The 16,305-nt window shown below is 38.6% G+C and overlaps 1 protein-coding gene across 6 annotated transcripts in view; it reads right to left on the reverse strand.

Annotated features, from left to right (window-relative positions):
* PLCB4 (phospholipase C beta 4) overlaps positions 1-16,305 on the reverse strand; it is a 488,707-nt gene that overhangs the window by 250,454 nt on the left and 221,948 nt on the right. Inside the window, exon 3 of one of the 6 annotated variants that reach the window (XM_037811319.1) lies at positions 3,955-4,190. The exons of 4 other annotated variants lie outside the window; for them this stretch is intronic. The gene's annotated coding sequence lies outside the window, so the exon portion shown is untranslated. Of the gene's footprint in view, positions 1-3,954; positions 4,191-11,846; positions 11,998-16,305 lie in introns of those variants that run through there. One more of the 6 variants, XM_037811323.1, reaches the window with a different exon arrangement.

Below are 16,305 nucleotides of genomic sequence, written 5' to 3' on the forward strand. Positions count from 1 at the left end.
AAACCCTGACAGTCTGGCTCCAGACTGTCTTACTTCCTTTTAGGAAGTACGACTGTCTGTGCACCCAACTGTGCTTCTACATTGTGAAGCTGGGGCTATCTCTGCTATTATACAGCACAAGGTGGTGTCCAAGCATATGCACTGTACTTAGACAGATGGGGCTCATGTCCTTGGGGGGTGAGTGGGGCCTGCAGCTCTGGGACGGGGTGTGTTTCTGGAATTAGTGTCCTTCTTCAAGGAAGCTATTAAGTCTTCTTAAAAAAAAAAAAAAATTAGCAGAGGCTTCCTTCTAGTCCCTATGCTTTTTGTGGAAGGGGAGAGAAGGGAATTTAGTTGATTCCTTCTTTCTCTTTTTGACTCCTTCCAAGCCCTAGTCCATTATCCTCCATTATGAAATTGAGAGATCTTGAGAAAATGGGAACATAAGCAAAAGCTAACTCTAGAAGCAAAGAAGAAAGACCACTGGCTCCCTTTCCTATTGTAGAAAAGAAAAGGAGCCTTCCTGTAGGAATGACGTGGAGTTCACTAACCCCGAATCCTACCCATCAATCCCATCCAGCCACAGAAGGGGCAATATGGCACCAGGTGCCATCAGACACAGACAGAAGAGAACCCAAGAGACCCAAAGCTTAGCAGTCACAGTGATAGGGCACTGGAAAGGTGGAATTGGGGTGGAGAGTGCAATATTATTAAATCTTGGCATTTGCATTAAAGGCACATTTGCCTTTCAATGACTCATTGCCACAACATGCCCACGTGTCAGATGATATTTACTCAGTGACCTTTCCTGATACTTGCAAGACTGACCAAGCACTGTTACTGCAAGGTGGCGAGAAATTAGACTATACTTTTATCAGGTCTCCTATGGTTCAATCCCAGCTCCAGGGCCCTGTTGGTCCCACAGTAGAGAAATAAAAATTTGTTTTGCCAGATTAATCTCCCTTTTTGCTGATGCTTTGTGGTGTTGCTTGCTTCGGGGCTTGGTTTTTACTGGGTTTTATTTGTTAGAATTGCTCATGCTACCTAATTTGACTTAAAATAGCCAGGCATTGCAGCCAGCACACTCAAATATATTTGAGATGGGGCGTAAACCTCAGGGTTCTTGGTGGCCTGTGATCGTCAGTGATCCCTCAGAACATTCGAGCAGGGTCTTAGTTTCAGGAACCTGGAAAGGTGCCAACGCAGGTAATTATTCTCTGCCTACCTAATTTCCCCAGGCAATTTTAATTGAAAATGGTATTATCCTTTCCCTCAGTTCCAGTCTGCTCTGAAGTGTCCCTTTGTCCTGCTTCTTCCCTTCACCTTAAGCTGAGCTGGTTTCTTTATGAAGCTTAAGTTGAAAAAATGTTTCTGACAATCTCCCAAGAGGGAAAATATCAGATAAACATGAGCCATTTAATTAGTCTCAGACCAGTGTGCTGAAGTCCACTGACCAGGTTTGCAAGACATTCCTCCTTGCTGCCTACTGCTATGAAGTTTCTTTTGTTGATAGAAATACAAAGGTTTTCTTACAGAAAAACTGAACAAAAAAATAAAAATAAGAAAAAATAAAAGTCAGGGGAGGGGAAACGGAATGGGGGTGGAGAGGGTATCACCGCAATGATTTTACTCTACTGACATTATTTTTTAAAAGGCACCGTTCCTTTGTTTTTTCCAAATAACTGATTAAGAGTTAGCAGAATAAAATGCCCCGTTTAACACAGGAATGTCTAAAGTTCACTGAAACTGCAGCAGAAATAAATTTTTCATTACTTCCAACAAGCATGTGCTTAGTGATGTCCAACAAAAAGGCACTGACAGCCACTTATGCAAGTTACATGTGCAATTTTCAATTTTCTAGTAGCACCATTTAAAAAGGAAAAAGAGACGTGGAATACTACTACAGCAATAAAAAGGAGAGAACTATTGATAAAACAATGGATCCCAAGGAGATTTTTGCTAAGCAAAAAAAGCTAATCTTAAAAGATTATATACTATATGATTCCATTCCTAAGATATTCTTGAAATGACAAAATTATACAAATGTAGAACAGATTAGTGATTTCCAGGATTAGGAAGAGGAGAGGGAGGGAGGTGGTTGTATCCATAAAAGGGTAGCACAAGGATTCCTTGTGATGGGACTGTTCTGTATCCCAACTGCTCAGGGTCATAGGAATCTACAAGTGATGAAATTGCACACACACATAGAACCAAGTGCATGTGACAATGGTGAAATCTAAGTAAGATTAGTGTATTGCATCAATGTTAATTTTATGGTTTTGATAATGTAGTATAGTTTTGCAAGATTTTATCAGTGGGGAAAACTGGATATAGGGTACATAGGCTCTCTCTGTATTACATCTCACAACTGTATGTGAATCTACACTTATCTCCAACTAAAAAGTTAAAAAAAGAAACAAGTGGATTTAATTTTAATACGTTTTATTTAATCCAGTACATGCACAAATCCCCATGGAATAGACTCTAGTATTGTCTAAGAAATACCATCAAAAGAGTTTCAGGAACCAGAGTATAGTCTGGGCTCAAGAACTAAAATTTTTAAATATTTTTAATCTTTGTAACTTTTTCTGGTTTTTTTTTTTTTTTTTTCTTTTTTTCTTCTCTTTGCTTTCCTATTGCCTTGCAGTGATTAGAAGTAGAATTATTAAAATAAGAATGCCTTGTGGGTTTGCTCTTCAGAGACACAGAAGGGTAAAGCTCAATTTTCTTCCACAGGATCATGGGGAAGAAAGAAACAAGTGATCAAATGTTTGATGGCAGCTTTGAAAAATACATAAAATTAGGCCAAAGCTTTTGTGACTCTGAAAAGGAAAACAGGGAGCAGCCCAGGTCTGTGAAGAAACTCCAGGGCTCAATCTCAAAAAGACCAGTGCAACCTCCAGCCTCCATTCAAAGTGGGAATGAGATGAGAAAACAGGACTCCCAAACAACATCCCATTGAGTATAGAGAGTGGGTTTTGGTGTGAAAGGGACCTATCTTTGAGAACACAAGTTAATTAACCTCTCTTGGACCTGGTTTCCTTGTTTGTAAAGCAGCACAATTATCTACCTTACTCATTGTGGTGAAGTTAAATGGAATAAAACATGAAAAGTGCCTAATGCATTCCTGCAACCCAAAGTGGGTGTTTAGTTACAGTCCCATCCCACGCCTTTATTTCTGCACTCAAATTATACGACGCATATAGAGAAAATGATCTGCGTAAATTAAACTAAGAATAGTATAACATCAGAAACTCAACAGCTGCCTCTCTAGAGTAATGTCAGGGAGAAAAATATTTCATTTTAATCTGTTGTGATTCACTTCTAATTTGCAAAAAAAGTCTTGCTTGGTAGGAAGCTGGTTTTATGAATCTGGGTCTATGACACTCTTACAATACCCATATAGAACAAGGTGATACACCTAAGGCAGAGGATCCAAAATAGTCAAGAAAAATGGAAATAGATTCTTAATAGAAAACAGAAATGGAAATATGATTCTCATTAAAGAATCATAACCTCAAGAACTTTTATATATTCACATTCATCACAAAAACAAAAAGGTTCTTCTACCCAGCAAATGAGATTAGAAAAAGTGGTGTACAGCTTATAAAAACTTCACAATACTAAAGTTTTCGTGTTATAAATTATGTAAGTTTGGGACTGGTGTTCATGTTTATCAGTTGTGGTAGTTTGTGTGTGTGAGTGTGTTTGTTCATGTGTGGCCATGGACAAGTGATCAGCCATCTATTCTATGAGAAATTACATCATGAGCTGGCCCAATGGGCCCAACGGACTGGCTGCAGCAACGGCTTAGTGCTTACAGATGGAACTGAACCCTGCATACTCTTCAAGACCCAGAACACAACCACTATTGCCAATAACCCCAGATGAGTACAACATTGAAAAGGGACCCCATATGCACAGCCTAAAGTAATCTGGGGGACAACAGCCTGCTCTGGTTCTTTTCCAATTCACCTTTTTTTGAAGGCACAAAAGCAGCTAGAACATGAAGACACCTTCCTGGTCTTTGGCAGCACCACCATCTTCTGCTAGTCTAGTCAGCTGAGAGGTTCCCTCCGAGGATTGCAAACAGCTTCTGGGAGAACGTGGGAAGGATTTCTGCTTTGCTACTTCTGACATCAAAGTCAAAGTCCATCATGCTGTGACGACAAACTGAAGCAGGACAAAGTGTCGCTAGGAAACTGCAGCAACTAAAGAAAAATGAAACGGGGAACTGGGACAGTAAATTGCACATGCTCACCCACCTATGATATTCAGGTTTCATCAATGCCTGGATTCAGAGGCATAACTGGTTTTAATTATCAAAGAATTAATTCTCTTTTTATTTTTAAATTCAGATACAGTAGAATTCACTCTTCCTGATGTGCAGTGCTATGAGTTTTGACAAATTCATACAGTCACATAACTACTAACACAATCAAGAAATAAAACAGTTCCATTACCCCAAAAATCGTATCCTGCTGCCCCTTTGTAGTTAACCCCTCCTTCAGTCCCAGGCAACCACTGATCTATTTCCTGTTCCTATAATTTTGCCTTTTAGTGTGTGGAATTGTAGTGTGTAGTCTTTCTAGTCTGAGTCTGGCTCCTTCATAATGCATTTGAGATCCACCTACATTGATGCATGTATCAACAGTTCATTCCTTTTCACTGCTGAGTAATAGTTCATTGTCTAGGTGTACCATAGTTTGTTCTTCCTTTCCCAAGCTGAAGGACATTTGGGCTGTTTCCAGTTTTTTGGTTATTATAAATAAAACCACTATAAATATTAGAGTACAGATTCTGGTGTGAACACAAGTTTTTATTTCTAGACAAATATCAGGGAGTTGGACTGCTGGGCTATATCTAAATACATGTTTAACATTATAAGAAACTGCCCAACTGTCTTCCAAAGTGGCTACACCATTTTGCATTCCTACCACAATGCATGAGGATCCCAGTTGCTCCACGTTTTCTCCCACTTGTTATTGTCAGGGCTCTGTTTTGTTTTGTTTTGTTTTCCCTTATTTTAGCCATCCTAATAGGTATGTGGTGATATCTCATTGTAGTTTTAAAATTATGAATCTTTGAAATCTATCAGATTTCAAAGTATTCTGTATGTGTTTGTGTGTGTATCTTCAAATCAGTAATATGTCATTATCCCCCTTTTGGAGATAAGGCAAGAAGCCCAGACAGTTAAGTAAGTTCAAACAGTTACAATATGTAGAGTAAGATCTGATTCTAGGATAGATGTTCCTTCTACAAATTTGCATGCATGTACCTAATATCTACAAATATTAATGCTACATCCATCATCATCATCAAAGCAGATTCCTATTCAACAGTAGGAAAAAACTCTTCTCTATATCTCTAATATACCATACACACACAGTTACATTTCACTATAAAAAGCAGTTTGTAGAGAATGTTCATGGTTTAAGTTTGATCACGAAGGGAGAAGAACCTAATGTTTTAGAAAAAAAAAATTCAAAATGATTCCAGGAGCATTACTATTTGCATGAATTAATGATCTGATCACAAATGTTATCTGTACCAAGAGCTCCATTTTTCAACAATTTATTGACTCTGTTCTGTTAGTTTGCATTTTAACTTAAGAAAATTAAATATATGATTTAGAATTTTTACCATGTCTGAGTTTTTACTACTTTGTTGTAATATTTACCTATCTTTTGATGTGGAGGATCATTTTATGTATCCCTTATCTATTCCCATAGATAGAACAGGAAATTAAAAGCCTTTCCATAGAAAAATAGTAATTTCACTTACTCAACAAATATTCATTGCATTCCTGGCAAGCTGAGTGGGAGTGGTTAGTATTTTAGATAGGGGCCGAGGAAGGATGTCTCTAATGACGAGATGTAGGAGCAAAGACCTGAGAGCAGTGAGGGAGTAGCCTGTGGAGATCAGGACAGAGGACACAGCAGGGGCAAGGGCTCTGAGGGGCGTGTGTGGTTTGCATGGCTGAAGAGACCAAAGTGGCTCATGCACAGTGAACAAGGGGGAAACTAGAAGGAGATGAATTCAAAGAGGAAAAAGGGAGCCGGGTCATGAGAAGACACTGACTGCCTCTGAATCTCAGCTAAATGGGAAGCAATTAGAGCCTTTTGAGCAGACGAGCTGCATGGCCTGACTTAAGTTTTACAAGATTGTTTTGTCTGCTTTTTGGAAAACCAACTATAGCAGGGCAAGAATAAGCAGAGAAATCAATTAACAGGTTACTACAATTGTCCAGCTGAGTGAAGACAGTGGCTTGGGAGATGCTGGGAAAAGCTGACATAGGGAAAAGTGGTCAGATTCAGTAAATATTTTGAAAGTAGAGACAACAGGATTGGCTGATGGATTGCATGTGAAAACTAAAAAACAAACAAACAAACAAAAAAAAAAACAGAAATGACGCCAAAACTGAAAAGCAGCATCAAAAGGGTTAAAGAAACAATGATCACTTACTCTGAGAAACAATGACTAATTTTATTTTAACAAGGATCTTATTTCTGAACTTGAAACACAGTGACTTTATTGACTAGCTGGTATCCAATTTTTAAGAGTCAAGAGTGAAGGTAGGAAAGTCACTGAACTGGGTCATAATGGTCTTTTCAACAAATGGGGCTGGGAGAGTTGGATATCCATATCCAAAAGAATGAAAGAGAACCCCTACCTCACACCCTACACAAAAATTAACTCAATATGGACGAAAGATCTCAATATAAAAGAAAGTACCATAAAACTCCTAGAAGATAATGTAGGGAAACATCTTCAAGACCTAGTATTAGGCGGCCACTTCCTAGACCTTATACCCAAAGCACAAGCAACAAAAGAAAAAATAGATAAATGGGAACTCCTCAAGCTTAGAAGTTTCTGTACCTCAAAGGAATTTCTCAAAAAGGTAAAGAGGCAGCCAACTCAATGGGAAAAAATTTTTGGAAACCATGTATCTGACAAAAGACTGATATCTTGCATATATAAAGAAATCCTACAACTCAATGACAATAGTACAGACAGCCCAATTATAAAATGGGCAAAAGATATGAAAAGACAGTTCTCTGAAGAGGAAATACAAATGGCCAAGAAACACATGAAAAAATGTTCAGCTTCGCTAGCTATTAGAGAGATGCAAATTAAGACCACAATGAGATACCATCTCACACCGGTTAGAATGGCTGCCATTAAACAAACAGGAAACTACAAATGCTGGAGGGGATGTGGAGAAATTTGAACTCTTATTCATTGTTGGTGGGACTGTATAATGGTTCAGCCACTCTGGAAGTCAGTCTGGCACTTCCTTAGAAAACTAGATACAGAGTTACCATTCGATCCAGCGATTGCACTTCTCGGTATATACCCGGAAGATGGGAAAGCAGTGACACGAACAGATATCTGCATGCCCATGTTCATAGCAGCATTATTCACAATTGCCAAGAGATGGAAACAACCCAAATGTCCTTCAACAGATGAGTGGATAAATAAAATGTGGTATATACACACGATGGAATACTACACGGCAGTAAGAAAGAACGATCTTGTGAAACATATGACAACATGGATGAACCTTGAAGACATAATGCTGAGCGAAATAAGCCAGGCACAAAGAGAGAAATATTATATGCTACCACTAATGTGAACTTTGAAAAATGTAAAACAAATGGTTTATAATGTAGAATGTAGGGGAACTAGCAATAGAGAGCAATTAAGGAAGGGGGAACAATAATCCAAGAAGAACAGATAAGCTATCGTGGGTAAATTTAATGTTCTGGGAATGCCCAGGAATGACTATGGTCTGTTAATTTCTGATGGGTATAGTAGGAACAAGTTCATAGAAATGTTGCTATATTAGGTAACTTTCTTGGGGTAGAGTAGGAACATGTTGGAAGTAAAGTAGTTATCTTAGGTTAGTTGTCTTTTTCTTACTCCCTTGTTACGGTGTCTTTGAAATGTTCTTTTATTGTATTTTTTTTTCTTAATTTTTTTTTTATTTTTTTATTTTTCATACAGTTGATTTAAAAAAAAAAAAAAGTTAAAAAAAAAACAAGGAAAAAAATATGTAGAGCCCCCTTGAGGAGCCTATGGAGAATGCAGGGGTATTGGCCTACCCCACCTCGATGGTTGCTAACATGACCACAGACATAGGGGACTGGTGGTTTGATGCGTTGAGCCCTCTACCATAGGTTTTACCCTTGGGAAGACGGTTGCTGCAAAGGAGAGGCTAGGCCTCCCTATAATTGTGCCTAAGAGCCTCCTCCCGAGTGCCTCTTTGTTGCTCAGATGTGGCCCTCTCTCTCTACCTAAGCCAACTTGGAAGGTGAAATCACTGCCCTCCCCCCTACGTGGGATCAGACCCCCAGGGGAGTGAATCTCCCTGGCAACATGGAATATGACTCCCGGAGAGGAATGTAGACCCAGCATCGTGGGATGGAGAACATCTTCTTGACCAAAAGGGGGATGTGAAAGGAAATGAAATAAGCTTCAGAGGCTGAGAGATTCCAAAAGGAGCCGAGAGGTCACTCTGGTGGGCACTCTTACGCACAATTTAGACAACCCTTTTTAGGTTCTAAAGAATTGGGGTAGCTGGTGGTAGATACCTGAAACTATCAAACTACAACCCAGAACCCATGAATCTCGAAGACAATTGTATAAAAATGTAGCTTATGAGGGGTGACAATGGGATTGGGAAAGCCATAAGGACCACACTCCCCTTTGTCTAGTTTATGGATGGATGAGTAGAAAAATAGGGGAAGGAAACAAATAAACAAACAGACAAAGGCACCCAGTGTTCTTTTTCACTTTAATTACTCTTTTTCACTTTAATTATTATTCTTGTTATTTTTGTGTTTGTGCTAATGAAGGTGTCAGGGATTGATTTAGGTGATGAATGTACAACTATGTAATGGTACTGTGAGCAATAGAATGTACGATTTGTTTTCTATGACTGTGTGGTATGTGAATATATCTCAATAAAATGAAGATTTAAAAAAAAAAAAGAAAAAGAGAAAGAGAAAATACACATTTTGGCATAGTGGTTACCTATGCAGAGGAAGGAAGTGATAGCATCAAGAAGATACCAGACTCAAAAATAATGATAATGTGAGCATGCAGATGTTTGTGCTACAATTCCTATGCCATACACGTGTTAACATTCTTTAGTATCTATTCAAAATGTACTTTAAAAACAATTAAGAAAAAAAAAAAATAGTGAAGGGAGGAAATTGAGACTGTCATGTCCAATAACTAACTTTTGGAACCTTCGCTGCCACCACTGAGGATAAGTCATTGAAAATTCTGAATAAAGATCACAATCAGAATACCATTCTCTCTCTCCTACTCTTAATGAATTTTATGTAATATATTCCATAGCAGCTCCTGTAACTGAGTTGGGGGACAGGAATTATATAGATGAATAGATTAAAAACAGATAAGCAGGTTGATTGAACTGTAAATAGAGAAAGATTAATGTAGTGGAGATCATGATCAAGCAAACATCCAGGAGGAGATAAGACTTCAAAATAACTAAATAATAATTTCAAAAGTTTCACATACCATATCAACTGTCTGAAATAAAAATCTGGATGACCTGGAGTTTAGAATACAAATATTTGTTCATTTCTCTCAGAAAGTTAATGATGTCATCCAGGTTAAAAGAATTTGTTACAAAGACAACTTGATGTTTCAAGACATATAACCCATTCTTTATAATGATTTAAAGAAATTCAAGATGGTTTTGAATGGCCAGGGAGATTGGAACTGTAAATGGCACTGGACAACTTTCTTCTAGATTTTAGCGTCCCCACCATCTGAGATCCAAGGATGAAAGTAGTCTGTGCCATGCTAAATGGATCTCAGGACCTGTGCCAGTTCGATGTATTATGTCCTCCAAAACACCATTATCTCTGATGCAATCTTGTAGGGCAGATGTTTTAGTGCTGATTAGACTGGACTCCTTAGAGATAATTTCCATGGAGGTGTTGCCACGCCCATTCAGCGTGGGCCTTAATTAGTTTACTGGAGCTCTATATAAGCTCAGACAGAAGAAGCAAGCTTGCTACAGCCAAGAGGGACACTTTGCAGAATGCACAGAAGCTGAGAGAGTAGCACAGAAGCTGAGAGAGTAGCTGCAGATGAGAGACAGTTTGAAGACAGCCATTGAAAGCCGACTCTTGCTCCAGAGAAGCCAAGAGAGGACAAACACCCCAAGGGCAACTAACAGTGACATTTTTGAGGAACTACAGCCTAGAGAGGAACGTCCTGGGAGAAAGCCAGTTTGAAACCAGAACTTTGGAGCAGACACCAGCACGTGCCTTCCCAGCTAACAGAGGTTTTCCAGACACCATTAGCCATCCTCCAGTGAAGGTACCTGATTGCTGATGTGTTACCTTGAACACTTTATGGCCTTAAGACTGTAACTGTGTAAGCAAATAAACCCCCTTTTATAAAAGCCAATCATCCCTGGTGTTTTGCATTCTGGCAGCATTAGCAAACTGGAACAGGACCCCATCAGAAATGGGGGATTTTGAAAAAGCCAGTATGTATCCCAATACTCAGCATAGTGTCCTTTAGGTTTATTCTTAAAGTTATTTTCCATCGGTTCTCACATCTTACAGTGTTTAACAAACCACTATTGAATGAATGAATGAAATTTCCTACCACTGTTACCTCAGGAAAACCTTGGGAAAGGAATTAATATTTTGGGTGGGTGGGAAGGTAAACACACCTCCATTTGTACATTCTCCTTTTCCCAAAAAGGGCCCAGAGTACTTTCTTGGTTCTGATTCTGTTAATTTGTCAAGGTTACTTGATATTATAAATTATAATCTTGAAACCTATATTAAGAGGAAAAAAAAAGACTAGAGACCATTTCGGAAGGAAGTTAAGGTACTTCAACATTTAAAAACACTTGTTAATAGAACCCCCCTGGTAATTTATCTTTCTTCCCCCCCAACATAACTTAAGAGTATAGACCAGCCCTACCTAAGTACCTTTGAAATCCTATAGCTCTCCTGTGAAATCATAAGCCACATGATCCCTCTCTCAACTTTGACGATTCACTGAAGGTTGAATGAGGGTTAAAAAACCCTCTACTATTCCCATAGACGGCCTTCAAGAAAGAGAAATAAGGTGCTAAATCAAAATTCAGGAACATAGTAATATGCCTTTGAAAGAATTCATAGCCTGTTCTCCAATTCCAATTTATCGACATGCTGTCCCCTCTGTTCCTCACTATTAGAGTACAGTGTTAATCATTCCCATCTCTGGACCTGAGATAATCTAAGGACAAATGAATGACCAAAAATATTCCATTAATATGACTACTCAGCCACACCACTGTATTCATTCCAAGTTGAAAACCATAACTCTATTTAATAGCACAAAGCCACACATTTATTTGCATCTTACAAGCAATCATTCAGGAGACCGAAGCAGCTGGCTAAATCATCTTGCCCTTATTCAATTTACCATTCTCCTCGCACATTAGTTCTGTTGCAGAAATAGGGTTGCAGCTCCCTTTCAGTAACTCCCTGACAACTTAGAACCAGAAAGAATAAATGTACTCTGTTGATTCCCTGCATGCCACTAGGAAAGAGAACCAATAGTGGCGATACCATTTAACTGATGCAAACCTACCTTCTTCTCTTTCTTCTATTTTTACGACAAAATAAATGATGATCATAAGTGCACTGCATGATTTTCTTTTATTGCATTTGTTTTGAGAAGAGGGAATATGCTTTACAGATAGTCACCCCGTAGATAAAACATTGCTTTTTAGATATAATCAGCAAAGGCTGACTTCGAACAAAGTTAAGAGAAATTTTAGTATAAATAATGTGGTAACTGTATCTAGGTTATGACCAATACTCTACCTGGAGATCTCTAGCATGTTTGCCATGGGTTTAAAGTTGGAAATCTGCACATTCAGGCTTCTGTTTGCTGAGAGAGGACAACAGAACTCACATCAGGAAGCTCCTCTAAGCCAGTGCAAGGTTTTGTTTTATTCCTGTTTCAGGAACTGAGGATTTGATGATTTAATTCTCCCCAGGAAATTCCTACACAGGTCCCAATGCAGTCTAAACTAGCATTGTTCAACAGAAATAAAGTATGAGTCATAAATGTAATGTAAAGTTTTCTAGCTGCCACTCTAGAAAAAATGAAAGAAACAGGTAAGAATAATTTTAACAATATATTTTATTTAGCCCAATATATCCAAAACATTATTGTTTCAAGTAATGAATATACAAAAATTATTAGTGAGATACTATACGTTCTTTTTTTCATATGAAGTCAATGCAAACTGGTGTGTATTTTACACTCAAAGCTCATCTCAGTTTGGACTGGTCACATGTTAAGGGTGCAATAGCCACATGCTGCCAGTCATTGGACAGTGCAGGTCCTAGACACTTCAGAGAGAGAGAGAATCTGTGGAATTGATTAATGGGTCGTCAGTGAGTTGTGGGTTGGCAATACCAAAGTCTCTTTGTTTCAAGGTGATCAAAAGAAAAAGAATTGGAGAGGTCCACATAGTCCCTTGCCTGAAAGCTCCCAGGAATTCGTTAAATTCCGATAATAACCAGAACTTAAATTCCCTGTAATCATTACAGCCTGAGGTTTTACACCCAACACATGTGCTCAAAATAAGGAATGTGCCCAAAATAAGGAAATTCTTATTTTATCACCTTTGTGGAAAATACGAATTTACTGTTTTTCATACTACTCCGAGCATCTTGTTTTTCTTGACACCTTGCATTCTCTATAGCCCCTGTGCTTTGTTGCTGTACCAAATAGATCAAATTCAAGTTCAAGCTCAATTCAGAACTCCAGCTCTCATCTTGAAATCTAATCAAGAGCTAATCTTTCTAAAATAACACCTTCAGTTACTGAAAACCTACAGACCAAATATTCCACTAGGAACTTCGTGGACACCATCTCCAACCCATCAATGGTAGGTAGTGCTACCCTCAGTGCAGTTGAGAAATCTGATGCTATGAGAGGTTAATAGACTGCCCAAGCTCACATGAGTAGGAAATAAACCATATTCTGTTTAACCCTAATCTTCATGACTTTCCACAACCCTTCTTTGCCTTGGTTTTTAATAAACAGCCACCATGGGTGATACTGGCATAATATTGTGAATGTAACTGACAACTGAATTCTACACATATAAGTGGTTAAAAACGGGAAATTATATGTTGTATATATGCTATCACAATAAAAATGAAAACTACAACAACAAAAACCTGCCACCTTCCTTTTATTCTTAAATTGCCCACCCAAATGCAAGCATCTCTGCATAAGGCTGAATTTTAAACATCAATTCCTCCCTATTCCTCTAGGAACAAAAACCGGCAAGAAAACAACAACCATCTGTCACTACTGAGCTTTTCAAGGAGCAGAGGAAAAACTTTTCTCCATCCAAAGTCCTAGTTAAGGAAATTCACTAAATACCGCCCACCTTACACAATCCTCCCACCCAGGTATCTATTTACATGCCCAACCGTCATTTTAATTGCAAATTAGAGGTCACTGCTGGTAATAAGGCCCTCTCTTCCATTCTCGGGGCACTCTGGTCCCCAAAGTCATTAGTGCAAACTTGTTTCAATTGCTTTTGACTCTGCCTGCACACAAATTTCTCTGTAGGGACCTCTGCTATTTCCAAGCTTCCGCTCCCCTTGCATAGACGGTTGCTAAGGAGAAGAGAGTTCTGCCTTTGTAATGACTACCTGAAATTCATCTGCAATCTCCACCTGTCCTTTCCTTAAAATCAAGGGCCCCTTTCTGCTTAAATCTGTAAATTTTGCCTTTTGTATGCTAAGGAGGCTTGGAAGCTTCAACTTGAAGTCATAAACAAGGTCCACTTGTATCTTCTGCTAATATTGCAAATTCAATTACTTAAGGGGCTCCAAGGTTTAAGGAAAGCTCTCTGAAGAACCATGACTTTCAGCAGAGAAGCATTTCTAGTCTCAAGCCAGACTAGCAAAGCCAAGAACTGCATGGTATTAAAGCAAAGTATGTCTTAGGAATGAACTTACTCCTTCCCCACAACTCTATTTAAGCTGATTCTGGGAAGACGGTCTCTCAGAGGTCATGTCAGTATGAAAATGATTTTGCTGCACTGGAAGAATTTTGACACTAATTTTACCTCCAAAATGTCCCTTCTTCCAACACAGCCAACCCTTCCCCCAGGTATAGCTTTGTTGCCACAGTCAAGCACAATCCTAAAGCAAGTTGTGCAAGACCTGGCTCCTCAAGGGTGTCCTATCTAACAACAGTGTCCACATCAGCAGCATTTGGAAGCTTGTTAGAAATGCAGAATCTGCATTTTAACATGATTCCAGGTGATTCACATCAACATTAAAGTTTGAGATGCCTTGGTTCAAGACACAGCTGAAAAGAATCTGATCTATGATTTCATAAATACTGGGACAGGTGGTGCACTCTGCAATTTTTCATTTAATTCCCATTATGCTAGGAATTGTGCTTTTCTTAAGCCTATTTTTTCTAGCCTAAAACAACTAAAAATAAAAGAGTTTTGGAAGAAAAACCAACTTTCTTAATGTGATCCTAGAATCCTGCTGCCTCTTCACTTAACAAAGCAAAAGATTAGACTCTGTGACCCCACTGCTTATACACAGATAGACACATTAATTACTAAAAGATTTTTTTCAAGTGATCATATGGATAATACACAAAATAACTGCCAAACAGCAAGCAAATAAACAAATGCATCCTTATAACAGAAGCCCTATGTATTTTCTTTGTATGATCACTGCAAATTCTGTTAAGATGACTTCTGAGAAATTCAATTTTATTAAATAACTGCATCAGTTTGAACTGAAGTAAGGAAATGAGAAAATATGTTAATTTTAAAGCTGGAGGAAACTATGTTTAACAGAAAATATGAAACTAAAATATCCTGAGTTTATCCTTCAGCCGTTTTGAGGTGGTATATTTCTAAGTTCTAAAAATTTTAATACCAATGCCTGCATGTTTATTAGACAAAGTGGGTCATTTTGGAGTCATTTTGTTATAAACAACTTTCCTCACACTGTTATTCCAACAAGTAAGTGGGAATCACATTTTTCCTAAAATATGAAATTTATCTTTTACTTCACAATCCTACTCAATGCAGTTATTTCTTACATTTATAATCATTCAGTTGTTTAAAAACATGAAGAAATATCAAGTTAACAATCAACAAAAGTAAAAAGAGTGTATCTCCCACTTTTTTAAGGCAATTGATGCTTAAGGACACTATTTTCCATACTTTAAAGAAGGTAATGGCTTTGCTTTTGACAGTTTTAATGATCTGATTATCAAAGGTCTATGACCGAGAAATCCTAAAATACTGTTGAAAAAATGACACATATTCAAAACCACTGTCAAGGACACCAGCAACCAAATGTCGAAATACTACCTCAAAGTTACAACGTTCTTGTGAATTCAAGCAAAACTCCAAAAGATCATGATGTTTTTTCATCTTGGGCCTATTATGTACTCAACAAGATTTTAGAATTCTCTTTTTCTTGATGGATGCTCCCATTCTTGAAAATAGAAAAGAAAACAAGGCATTCCTTTTTGTTTAAGAAAAGATGGACAAAGTCAAAATCCCAAACACATTCTGGCTCTATTTTCTCTTTGGTCTCTCAGTGAGTTTCCTACCAAAAGCCACCAGCTCATTTTCCAGTTGCCGCCATTTTATCATAACAGACAAACAAAGGGTGGAAATTGACATGTTACTGCTGCTATAAGCAGGTCAGTTTGCACCTGGCTCTTCTTTTCTTTCTCCATACAGGAGAGAGAATAGAATGATGGACCTGTGGGGTGCTTCAGACCTATCAAACTGTCTGGGTGCACTGCACTAAGACAGTTGACCTGAGTATAACTCCACAAGGACAGGGACCATGCTTGTCTCATCCCTATAGAATCCTTAGGGCCTGGCATGGTCATTCAAGCAATATCTGCTTAAAGCAGAACAAATACATGGCTCCCCAGCTCTCTGAGCATCCCTGGCCCTCTCCAGATGGCACCTGATCTGCTCTGCAATGGCCCGCTCACTCTTTGGCAGCCTAAGTAGGAACACTGCTCTGCCCAGGCGCTCTAGGGGGGGTGCTGCTGGGGGAACAGAAAAGCCATCGGCAGTGCCTTTTTCTGCGTGGATAATGCTGCTAAGTCAGATGTTCATAACTCGGGCAGCCTCCGTACTGTGTGATATAGCAAGCCAATCACGCTGAACTGAGAAATGAATAGAACTGAGAAGAGGTTGAAGAATTTGGTTGCATGGTTTGCTACAAATAATAATAATAATAATAAAGCTCAGCTGCTCTG

Source organism: Choloepus didactylus, chromosome 19, assembly GCF_015220235.1.
Source record: "Choloepus didactylus isolate mChoDid1 chromosome 19, mChoDid1.pri, whole genome shotgun sequence".
Lineage (NCBI taxonomy): Eukaryota > Metazoa > Chordata > Mammalia > Pilosa > Megalonychidae > Choloepus > Choloepus didactylus.